The sequence below is a fragment of the Puntigrus tetrazona genome, unplaced genomic scaffold, assembly GCF_018831695.1.
Source record: "Puntigrus tetrazona isolate hp1 unplaced genomic scaffold, ASM1883169v1 S000000746, whole genome shotgun sequence".
Lineage (NCBI taxonomy): Eukaryota > Metazoa > Chordata > Actinopteri > Cypriniformes > Cyprinidae > Puntigrus > Puntigrus tetrazona.
In genome coordinates, this window is record NW_025048355.1 from 1747501 (window position 1) to 1760000 (window position 12500).

The window sequence follows — 12500 nt, forward strand, 5'->3', positions numbered from 1 at the left end:
GAAACATTTGCTGCGCTTGCTTTCGGTCGTATTAATTAAGCAACACTGTTTTAAAGACAAACCGCGTGACGCGTTTCGTCCTGAAAGAGAAAACAGATGCAGCACGCGGAGCTCGAGCGGGAGGTGTGAAGAAACGCAGTCCTGGAGAAGAACAGCGTTCTCGCTCTGTCTTACACTCCCTCTGACAGCAGTGTGTGTGTGTGTGTGTGTGTGTGTGTGTGTGCCTCCAGCAACACTGCTCTCACTCAGGTACGTTTACCTTCACTAATCCACTGCTACATGTCTGTGAATCACAGCTCAAATCAGCGTCGCCTGTGTTACAGCTCCGTATCTCACACAACTCTGCTCGAAATTTAGGCGTAATCCACGTTTAAAAAACTCATATATGCAAAAAATATATAGGCATTAGAAATAGTCCGTTTATGAAAATTAAGTCTTCCTTATAATAATGTAATTTTCAATTTTCATTTCATTTTAATTTAAAAAGCTTTTTTATTAGTTTGTTTTTAATTATTACAATTGTAATTATATTATAATAATGTGTTATACAAGAAAAGTCTTATTTTTCTATTATTCTAATTATCATCACTTTTATTTAGAATAAAGTATTTTCAATCTTTATAGACTTAAAAGCCTATATATTTATATATATAAAAATGAAAATAAAATTTTTGTAATACTTTTGTAATCATTTTACTGTTACACCAATCATTAATAAGCAGCAAATTAAGAATTTATCGGGGAAATTCTTAGTTAATATTGAGTAAATAAGTTTTTAATTAAATCATTTTATTTCATATTTAAATTAATTCATAACATCATTTTTAATTGTTTACTTCTAAATAAAATATGCTATTTTTAATTGTCATTCATTTTGTTTTTATCCTAATTTATTTATTAATATAAAGAATTTAATTTAAGTTCACAAACATGTATTTTTTTAGGCCTTTATTTTTTTATTAAAACACCATAATGTTTAGACCAGACGATATGCACTGGCATATTTTTGTATAAAACCAACCAAAACTCCAAACCCAGATTCACTGGAATATTTGTGCAATAATCAAGAATTTATAGGTTCATAAATAGCCATGAAATACAAAGTGCTGATATAAAAATATTGGATGAGCCACATGATGTAAAACAATTTAAAACAGCTGATATAATACTATCTAAAGTGACGAAAACTAGCTGAGAAAGTCCATTAAATACCAAGATATATTTTTTTGTTTTTATTGTTAATATATATTTGACTATTGTTAAAAATAATATTTCACGGTTGCAGTGTTTCATCACTTGAGGCTGTGAGTAAAAAGATCTCAGCCTGAACTAAAAACTTCTGAAACCTCTCGTCATGGTGAAGTGCCTTTATTCTGCACCGTCTATCAGTGCTTTAAACGGATATAAAACACGTCTGTCACTAACGGCGTGACAACTAAAAACACAGATCTGTGAATTTCTAGACTCTCGTGATTCAAAATCCTGATTTGTCCTCAATCTGTTGTGTGCAGAGTCTCCGGCCGCAAACAAGCGCAGCGCTACGAGGCACAGGAGCGAGCGGCGAGCGGCCGCTGGGCTCGGCCAGGCATGATGCCATCAGCTGCAGCTTCACGTTGGCACGGCTCCTTCGCCCTTGCCCTTGCCCTGTCGATGCCAGCCGAAGGCACAGGGTGGCACCTTGGCCGAGCTGCCCAATGGTCCAGCTAATCATATGCATCTCTGTAGGGCAGATCAGGCCACCCTGAGAGACGCCAGCAGACAGAAGAGCAGATACTACAAACACTCCAAATATGACACCGTTTGGAGGGGAAGCAAGAGCGAGTGACCTCCTAAAGCTCTGTTCTGTTCCATTCTGTTCATATTCTTTGGCCTTTTGTTTAGCTTGTGTTGTTGGTCAAGTCAAAAGACCTGAGTGTGGACGTTCATTTCACTCTTACAAATGCTGGCACCCTAGCCACCGACCAAAAACACCCCAGCAACCACCTAGAAAGCATCTAATACAAACACCATAGCAACCACCCAAAACACCCTAGCAACCACCTAGAAACCATCTAGAACAAACACCCTAGAAACCACCCAAAACACCCTAGCAAATACCCCAAAACACACCAGCAACCACCTAGATACCATCTAGAACAAACACCCTAGCAACCACACAAAACACCCCAGCAACTACCTAGAAACCATCTAAAACAAACACCTTAACAACCACCAAAAACACCCCAGAAAACACCTATAAACCATCTGAATAATACAGCCTAGCAACCACCCAAAACAATCTAGCAAACACCCAAAAACACACCAGTTGCCACCTAGATACCTAGATCTAGGACAAACACCCTAGCAACAACCCAAATCACCCCAGAAACCACCTAGCAACCATCTAAAACAAACACCTTAGCAACCACCAAAAACAACCAAACAATCACCTAGAAACTATTTAAAACAAACATCATAGCAACTACCCAAAACACCCCAGCAACCGCCTAGAAACCATCTAAAACAAACACCATAACAACCACCCAAAACACCCTAGACACCAACCCAAATCAACCCAGCAACCACCTAGAAACCATCGAAATAAAACACCTTAGCAACCACCCAAAACACCTAGCAACCACCCAATAACAACCAAACAATCACCTTGAAACTATTTCAAACAAACATCATGGCAACTACCCAAGATACCCTAGCAACTATCAACAAACAACTATTGCTATAGTTGCTATAGCTATACCCAAAACTACATTAAATGCCCCAGTAACCTTCTGGGAAACCCCTTAAAATACCCTAGCAACTACCTAAAACATCACAGCAACACCCTAGCAACCAGTTTGAACATCAGCCAAAACACTCTAGCAACCCAAAACACCTATGAACCTCAAAACACTAATCACACTAAAATCCCTAGAAACCACCACAAGCATCCTAGCAACACCCTAGCAATGACCTAGATCCTTGCAACCAGAATACCCTTGTTATCACCCAAACACATTAGCAACCTTCGAGAAATACCCTAGCAACGTACTAGCAAACACTCAAAACATCATAGAAACACCATAGCTCTGGATAAAATAAAATAATCACAATCATTTAAAGGAATAAGTACATATATAAAAATCCTTTTCCAATAAATTAACAAAAAAACGAAATACCGTAGCAACACCCTAGCGATGACCTAAATCATCACAGGAAACACCCAACACCTTAGCCACAACAACAACCTACCCTAACAACCACCCAGAAGAATCTAGCGCAGAAGCAGCTCAGTGGGGTTAAAGGTCACGAACAGACACTTTCAAGTTTAGTCTGCATGACGATCAGTTTTACCAGAAACAATGGAAGCGCTGAGTAAACGTGTGTGTGTGTGTGTGTGTGTGTGTGTGTGTGTGTGAAAAAGAGAGAGAGTGTGTGTTACAGGTGGACGTTCAGATGAAGCATCTGTTGTCTGTACAGATGAGTGACCCACAGCGGGACAGACACACCTTACACAGGAGGTGTGTGTGTGTGTGTGTGTGTGTGTGTGTGTGGGGCGACCTTGTGTCTCTCAATGTCAAGTGCTTTCAGATCGATGTTCACCTTCGCTGATCTGAGGTCACGTGATCGGTCTGCTCGTGTGTTTTAATCGCAGGCGCCGCTTTGGCCGTGAGCCAAGCTCTCCTCCCGTGTGATCCAGCGAACCTTTCCCCCGAGCGGCTGGGAGAGGTCCTGATGCAGCGACACGAAGGTTCCTCGAAGGCTCATTGTGATCACACTCACCTGTGTGTGTGAGACGCCGAGACGAGAAACAGCGAGATCGGATCTGCTGCGGTGGTCTGTGGTGTTTTCACAGCTAAACACACGTTCGCATGCACACGCTAAATATTGACAGTAATACATCCAGCTGTAAATCTACCGCCGGCTCCGGGTATAAAAAAATGATCCAATAAATAAAACAGACCAAACACGACTTACAGGGCTGTGAAAAAGTGTTCACCCCCCTGTTTATTATTCCTTTTGCACGTTTGTCACACTTTAACCTTTTCAGATCATCAAACTAGTTTAAATGTTATTCGGAGATAACGCAAGTGAACACAGCATGCGCTTTTTATTATGAAGGGAAAACTAAATCCGAACCCACGTGGCCCTGTGTGAAAAAGTATTTGCCCCCTAAACCTAATCTCCGGTTGGGCCCCCCTCGGTGTTGCTGGTGTGTTTTACATCATGAACCCAAGTGCGCTTCGGCTAGAGGTCACCAACTGATGATCCTTCGGGGTTTTTTGGTAGACAGAAGAATTTTATGTCCTGAAGAAGCAAAACAGCCCCAAACCGTCACACTACCGGCACGCTTTTTCCCTCCATAATAAAAAACCTCATTTAAAAACATGCATGTCATGTTTAATTGTGCTGTCTTTGATAAACATTTCAATTAGTTTGATGATCTGAAACCTTCAAGAAAAAAAAATAAAAAATCAGGAAGGGCCCCGACACTTTTTCCACACCACTGTATTTTAATAAATAAATCAAATGTTTATTTATGTATTTATTTTAAATGGATAATTAAATAAATACGATGGAAGGGAATAAACATTTAGGAACTGTGTTTTAGGGCTGCACAGGTAAATTGATATATTAATATTAATGTATGTGTGATTTAACAAAGGAAACTGAAAAGGTAATAAACATAATGATATAAATAAATTAAAAAAATGTGTTGTTGATAAATCGTTAATTGTGTATTGAATTATCAAATAAAATACATTATAATAAAATGACAAAATAGAACTGTGCTGCTCGCCACAAAAAATAAATAATAATAAAACGGGAAAATGAATTAGAACTGTATTGCTTGACACAAAAAAAATATATAAAATAAAATGAAAAACTAAAATAAAACAGCATTGCCAATAAAACGGCCAAAATGAACTAAATAGAACAGAACAGAATGAAACGAAATAGAATGCCTATATTTTGTAAAACTCAGCTCCAAAAGTGAACAGCGGAGATTGACGTGTGTGTGTGTGTGTGTGTGTGTGTGTGTGTGTGTGTGTGAGACGGGTCGCTGAGGCTCTGGTTTGCTCATCTGGAGCTAAAGAGCAGAAAGCGGTGCTCGTGACATCAGCCAATCACAGCTAAACGTCCCCCTGAGGTCCTGAGAGACGGACCCCGCCCCCAAACATGAACTTGTGCCCCCTGCCCCAGATTTGACCCCTGTCTCACACACACACACACACACACACACACACACGCGGCCTCTTCTCCTCTGCCGGAGTGAGAAAATAAGGCAGCGTATCTATTAACACATATCCGTCTGAGAGCGCGTGCGGATAAAAGCCGGCCGGACCGATGTGATGCTGGACGGAGAGGTGAGAGAGACGGTCGCCGCGGTAACACGCCGCATCTCTGTTCAAACATGTGGAGGTGAAAATCTCACACACACACTCATATCACACATCGATCTCGGCGATTGATCCACACACGCTCGCTGATCGATAGAGAGGAATCTGTCTGGGCATGTGGACAGAACAAAGGAAGTGTGTGTGTGTGTGTGTGTGTGTGTGAGAGGAACTCAAAACTAATACCTCACATCTCAATCCATCCGCCGACACATTAGCGATAGTGAATATTGTTGTGTTTTTGTGTGTTTGTGTCTGGTGAGCAGGAAATAATTGGGCTGATTTTGGGCAGCGTCTAACGCTGGATGTGTTTCTGTAACGAGTTGAACTCGTTATCACGGCGAACCTTAATTACTGTGTTCTTACAGCATCTGAAGGCTGCGTGTGACTGTCTGTGCCCACACACACACACACACACACACACACACACACACACACACACACACGCACGATGTGCATTTTTGCAGCACACAATTACACAAACATGTGAAATTAGATAGGAATTAATTGAAAAAATGCTCCCTGAATAGATTTGAAACACACTCCCAGCACAGAATTTGTATTTATTAGCATTTCTATTTTATATTCTGGACTATGAGCTGAAAATACAGGATTTGCATGGAAGCTCGTTAAAATAAATAAAGACTGTAAAAAAAAAAAAAAAAATATATATATATATATATATATATATATATATATATATATTGTGTTGTGTTTTTGTTGTTGTTGTTTTTTTTAATTGAGTGGCATTATATACATATATATATATGTGTGTGTGTGTGTGTGTGTGTGTGTGTGTGTGTTATTGATTGTGACTTTTTTCTGAATTGTGAGATATCTAAAAATAAAAAAGATGTTTATGAGCTCTTAATCTCACAATTCTAATTTTATATCTTTTATCTCCCATTTCTGGTATTTTCTTTAAATTCATACAAAAAAAAAAAAAAAAAACAGATGCACAATATAAATATACAATTTTAAGAAGAAAAGAATTGTGAGATTCGCAATTTTGGCATCTAACGATTCTGATATTAGATTGAATTTTTGCAAAAACGTACGGTAAAACATCACCATTTTTTAGCCCATTGCAAAAACAGGCTTCTATAGTTTCGGCTCAAAAAAGGAAAAAAAAATTCTGATCATTTTATAAAAAGAAGAATATTGACTGTAAATAATGTGATGCAATGACTTAAAAATAAAGAAGTGTTGAAGAACTGTTAACATTTCATTCCACCAAAGCTTCTTTATAGAGGAAGAAAGGCTCTCGATATAATACACTGTTCTCACAATAAGAGAAACAACCGCTCTTTTTTTCAGAAACATGCACTGCGGACGAAACCTGGAGAAAACCTGAATATTGCGGTGGTTTGCGGGCAATACCTTTGAAGGCTTGCAACGCCGAGGAAGTCTGAGGAAGTGCATGAAACGAAAAACCTCGGACGCAATAAAAGTCACCTTTGCATTAAAACATCTGCCAAACGCATGAATGCGAAACGCCAAAAAAACGCCCGAAAAGCTGTCACTTCCTCAGAATGACCCAGTTACTAAAATACCGCCGATAATTATGCACCCAGATGAATGCATGCACAGATTGCAAAGAGGCTCTTTCGAAAGCAGAAAAGCTGGAGATGTCACAGACGTAGTTGCACGTTCTGCAAGTCGCTGGGAGTTCTGCGCAGCTTTCTCAATAGAAAGTTAATTAATAAGACTAACGAGGCTGTCTAAACATGTCTCCGGCTCTCTGGCGTCGAGCTCTGAAGCACGCAAACGCATGACACGTATACTGCAGAGCGCCGCCACATTTCCATGATGCATTTATGCATACACAGACTTCCCCGTTTGAGAATTCATTACCATGCACGCACACACACACACACACACACACTCGTTACCCGGAATATCACACACGACATTTACAGGTGTTAAAAGATACATATTAAAAATACAGCGCGAAATTCCTCTGATAAGAGAGTGTCTTCCAACTCGCCCGCTCTGAACGACAGGGAGAGAGAGAATTCTCTGCGCGAGTCGTCTGGATTTTTGGCCGTGTTTGTTAAAGCGAGTCGAGTCTTAAGAGAAAGTGCTAAAATATACAGTGAGAGAAAGTGAGAGGAGTGATCCGAGGGGGGGAGAAAGAGAGAGAGAGAGAGAGAGAGAGAGACGCACAAACATGAGATCAGGACCAGCTGATCGACGTCCAGAGAACGTTTGCACAACCTCTGCACAACTAAACAGTCAGAAAGCAGACCTCCATCTGACAAACCTTCGGGTCTGATATATGTTTACGAAAGCAAAAATGATCACATGATCAAATGAACTAATTGTTATCGTGATAAACTAAAAGCTTACGGGCGGAATAAATGTGTGCGTGGTGTGTGAATAGTTATAAATGAAGAAATAAATCTACTCTGTAGTTAGGGATCTGACTTTACATAAAACTATTGAAAATCGTGCATGATACGTGCTTGTGCCAAACGCACAGAAAATTAAACATCAAAAAAATGAAATAAAAAATAAAGTAAGTCCGGGTCAGTTTAGTCAGTTTTTAAGTTTAAAATATTTAATCTATAGGCCTGCTAGTTAGTGTAAATAACTTTTTATTGAAAAAAAAGTGGCTCTTTTACTGTGTGTTTTTTATTTTATTTATTTGTTTGTTTGTTTAATCACGGACGATGCACACTAATAATGCATGGCAAAAAATTGCACAACGTGCCAAATTTATCCCGGACCTGCTAGCTGCTGTTTAGATTTGATTTCTCCTACAGACCTTTTCCGCCAGGTTTCAAACATCTTCTCAGCTTTTCGGGTCCTGTGGCCTGAATCCCACGAACCCCATCAATACCCACAGAACTAAAGCGATCAATTATTTCGCAATCCTCTTTAAAGCCCCATCAACCGGCCATGTTCTCCTCCACCTCCTCAATCAGGCCTTCATTAATTTTCCACCTCCAGTCTTTCTGCTCGGCCCGCTTCTCCTTCAGCGAACTAATGGAGCAGAAAAGCAAACAGAAAGCACAACAAACGCTGAATAGAAAGAGGCACCGCTGGGCCGCTCTCAGCGCATTCAACGAGGATCCGAGCCTCGCTTTAACCTTCTCCATCCCTCTCTTGTGCTCGGCCCTCCCCCTCATGTTAACTACAGGGGCCCAGAGGCTATGCTAATTAATGGCCCCGCTCTCGGGCCCCTGGACCAGTCCGAGATCCAGTGTAATGAACGGATTAAGTGGCTGTATTAAGACCTATTTAACCTCCAGCACTTGCCCTGTTTCAATACGTATTAAAGAGCTCTTTAAAGCGAGTGGCGGTCTCAATTAAGACACACAAAAGCTAACATGCATTGTGTGTGTGTGTGTGTGTGTGTGTGTGTGTGTGCGGGGGGGGTGAGCATCTGCCCAGACAGAGAGAGAGAGAGAGAGAGAGAGAGAGAGATGTGCTCTGGCCTGCGGCGATGACATCAGCAAACACGGGTCAGAAACAACCTGCATGCGTTTGCATCTGAATGCATGACTGCATAAAGATCTTCATTACTAACCTCGTCTCTACTAGTCGAGTCAAGCCAGTTAATCGCTTTAATTCGATGAGAAACGTGCATGCATGCAACGATCAACTGCTGCATTAATAATGTCTGTGTAAGTGAATTTTTCCAAATGCACTGGTGAAATTTAATTTAACCTAAAGCTTAATACATGCTGTGGTTGTCAGTTTTTGGCAACAAATTAACTAATTAGCACTAGCGATTTCTAATATTAGTACCGAAACTAGTAGAGATTAGAAAAGGCATCATTTTAAAGACTTTTTTTATGCTTGCTGTCATTGTGCAAATAAAGCAAGGTTAGTTAAAACCACAATAGTGAGTGCTTAAACTAGTACTATACATAATAGGAACTTAACTAGTTGCCAGCAAACGAGGGTCAGAAACAACCTGCATGTGAATGCATGGCTACATGAAGATCTTCACGACTAACCTCGTCTCTACTAGTCAAGTAAAGCTGGTTAAGATTAGTTAAATGAGAATTTAGAGCAAGTTTCATTGGCTGGCATGCAGCTAACATTTACAGCATTTATTAACCTTTATTCATGTTATTCAATAGCATTTATGTTAGTTATCGGTAAATGCTGAGGTTTGCGTTGGATAAACGAATGCATGCTGTAGAAGCGTTCTTTGTTAGCAATCTTCAATATTTCTCTAAACTGATCTGTACCAGTGAACCGCAGACAACTGCACAGAATGATATTAGCTCCAATACAAGCTCCAAAACTAGTTAGTTTTACTACTGATACGAATTTAAAAAACTACCTCAGATATGTACACATAACGTGATCCCAACCGCCCATACAATAACACGATTATTGAACACTACAAGATTAGTGCTAGTACAAATTTCAATACTAGTCAGCTTTAATACTCAAACTAGTACTAATAATGTTTTAATTGGTACTAATTTATGGATAATTTGATCTTTACTAGTGCTTATGGTGATAAGATATGGTGAGCGTGATTTCAGCAAGTACAAGATGATCCTGGATCAACATTTTAATCAACCAATCAGATTTGAGGGATCATTTTTCGGGAAATATCTGTTTTAGGCTTATGAATAGGGTTAGGTGCTTCTACACCCTTGTTAATCATTTCCCACTGATTTAAGGAATACATTTTTGGGTAGGGTTAGGTTTAGAGGTAGGGACTGGGATAAGTCTTACTTGGAAAAAACCACGGCGACCGATAAAATATAGATGTTTATTGTGATTGTACTAACAAGAGCAATTAAAACAAGACATATAAACAATTCTAATACTAAAAAATCTCAGATCTTCATACAAATCACAGCCGTACTAGTTAGATCAATACTAGTTAATACAGTAGTTATGGCAAAGGATTTTCATAAACAATGAGGTTAGTTCTAATATGCGCTTCAGTACTAGTCAGCTGTAATACTAGCACCAATAAGACAATTTAATACTTCTGTAAGCTCCAATGCTAGTCGGTTCTAGTACTAGTACTAAACAATCTGGGATGTTTACTAGTTAATTCAAGTTCAGTGCATGTTGTACATCTATAATAAAATTAATCAAAACAATGAGAGTAATTTTAATATTGGTACCAGTTTGTGGTTCATTTCTTTAGTTACGTCGCTACTGAAGTCGAATTGTCTTTCAGTAAAGCTTTAAAATGACAGCGTTTCGCAGACGTCCATATGCATGTTGTACACACACACACACACACACACACACACACATAGTGAAATCTATTTTCTAAGTTGATCTCTCGAGATGCTGCAAAGCGCAAAGAAGGTGTCATGCCAGATCCCCTACCGAACAATACTTCCATTGTTCACTTCGGTAAAGCAAGCTGTCACTGAGGCACGCTTCCCTCTTGTCTCTTTCTGTCGCCCACCATTCGTTTGTTGGTGAGGCGAAGTGGGCCCAATGTGGCCCCAGTGGGGGGCCAGAAACGTCGCGCGTGGCGGCGCCCTAAATTTAGACATCTCTGCAAAGTCAGCGACGGGCTTTTTTTGAGCAGGTCGACGCGCACCGCGGTAACGGCCCTCACCAATTCACACGCAATTAACGATGACCACTGACCGGTAACGTCGGCGTTCGAGGACGTTCCTCTGCGCCGCTAAATGAGATTTTATTAAGTGCTTATTATAATTCTCCCTCTTTTCTCTGTTCGCTAAACAATGGGCCTGTTTCACACGTGGAGGAGAGGGCTGGAAAGTGTTAATGAGCCCGCGGATCTGAGGACGAGACAGTCGCGCGCGCACACACAAACGCTAATCCCTATCATTACGCGAAAACCTTTTCGTCTTTACCGAGAGACCTCAGAGAGAGTGGCACTGGCCACAAACACACTTAACCCGTATTTTCAGTGTTCGGAAAAACAAGCGGCATGTGTGAAGTAAACAGAGAAGTCACGTTAAAAACAAGCGCATCAGTCGGCGAAGAGTCGCTACAGTCGCGACCGGGAAGCACCGCGATAGGTAAACACTCGAAAGGGACGCCGAATCTGTCACGCCGCAGACGTGGAGTTGAGTCGTGCCCGTTTACTGATAATGGATTCCTGGGATGCCAAGATGAATTCTGACACCTCGAATCGCAAAAATACCTCCCCCATCGCAAGGTATTACCATACAGCAGAATCAGGAAAAATCTACATATACTAACAAAAATATAATTATTATTACGTTTTATATATATATATGAGCATACAGTAGCACAGTAGTAAAAATTTAAAGTGTTCACTATAAATGAACAGATGGATGGACGGATGCTTGATTGGATGACAGAATGATTGAGGGACTGATGGACGGATGAACTTAAAAACAACAACTTTAATAAGCTTTTATGATTCACTTCACTACATAATTCTTGGTCTTGGGAATGTCCTCACAGTGGTCAGATGGATTTGGAGCCATTCTTCTTGCAGAATAGTGGTCAGGTCACTACGTGATGCTGGTGGAGTAAAAACGTTACCTGTCTCTCTCCTCCAAAACACCCCAAAGTGGCTCAATGATATTTAGATCTGGTGAGTGTGCAGGCCATGGGAGATGTTCGTCTTCACTTTCATGTTCATCGAACCACTCTGTGATCAGTCTTGCTGTGCGTATTGGTGCATTATCTTCCTGATTCACGCCACCGCCGTCAGGATAAGATGTTTGAGCCATTGGATGCACATGGTCCTCCAGAATGGTCCGGTTGTCCTTGGCAGTGACGCGCTCATCTAGCAAGTTTAGAGTCCGATCCATCACCGATCCACCCCCATGCTTCACTCTGGGCATGTGACAGTCTCTTCTTCTCCACACCGTAACTCTCCCGGATGTGGGAAAGACAGTGAAGATGGACTCATCAGAAAACAAAACATGTTTCACATTGTCCGCGGCCCAAGATTTCCACTGAAAGCGACATTTGGCATTAGCACGAGGGACCAAAGGTTTGGCTATAGAAGCCCGGCCATATATATTGACCCTGTGGAGATCCCGACGGACAGTTTTGGTGGAAACAGGTGAGCTGAAGTGCACATTTAATTCTGCAGCGAGTTGGACAGCTGTGGTTTTATGTGTTTTGGATCACCCGAACATCTCTTTCAGACCGCTTCCTCTTGCATCCCCAGTTACTCCTATTGGC

At 40.7% G+C, this 12500-nt stretch overlaps 1 protein-coding gene and 1 long non-coding RNA gene across 2 annotated transcripts in view; one reads left to right on the forward strand and one right to left on the reverse strand.

Annotated features, from left to right (window-relative positions):
* LOC122335277 overlaps window positions 1-1562 on the forward strand; it is a 1669-nt gene extending 107 nt beyond the window's left edge. The window contains exons 2-3 of the long non-coding RNA XR_006248945.1: window positions 57-249; window positions 1512-1562. This is a non-coding gene — a long non-coding RNA (uncharacterized LOC122335277). The remainder of the gene's footprint in view (window positions 1-56; window positions 250-1511) is intronic.
* LOC122335275 overlaps window positions 1-12500 on the reverse strand; it is a 49420-nt gene that overhangs the window by 29602 nt on the left and 7318 nt on the right. The gene's annotated exons all lie outside the window — the stretch shown is intronic.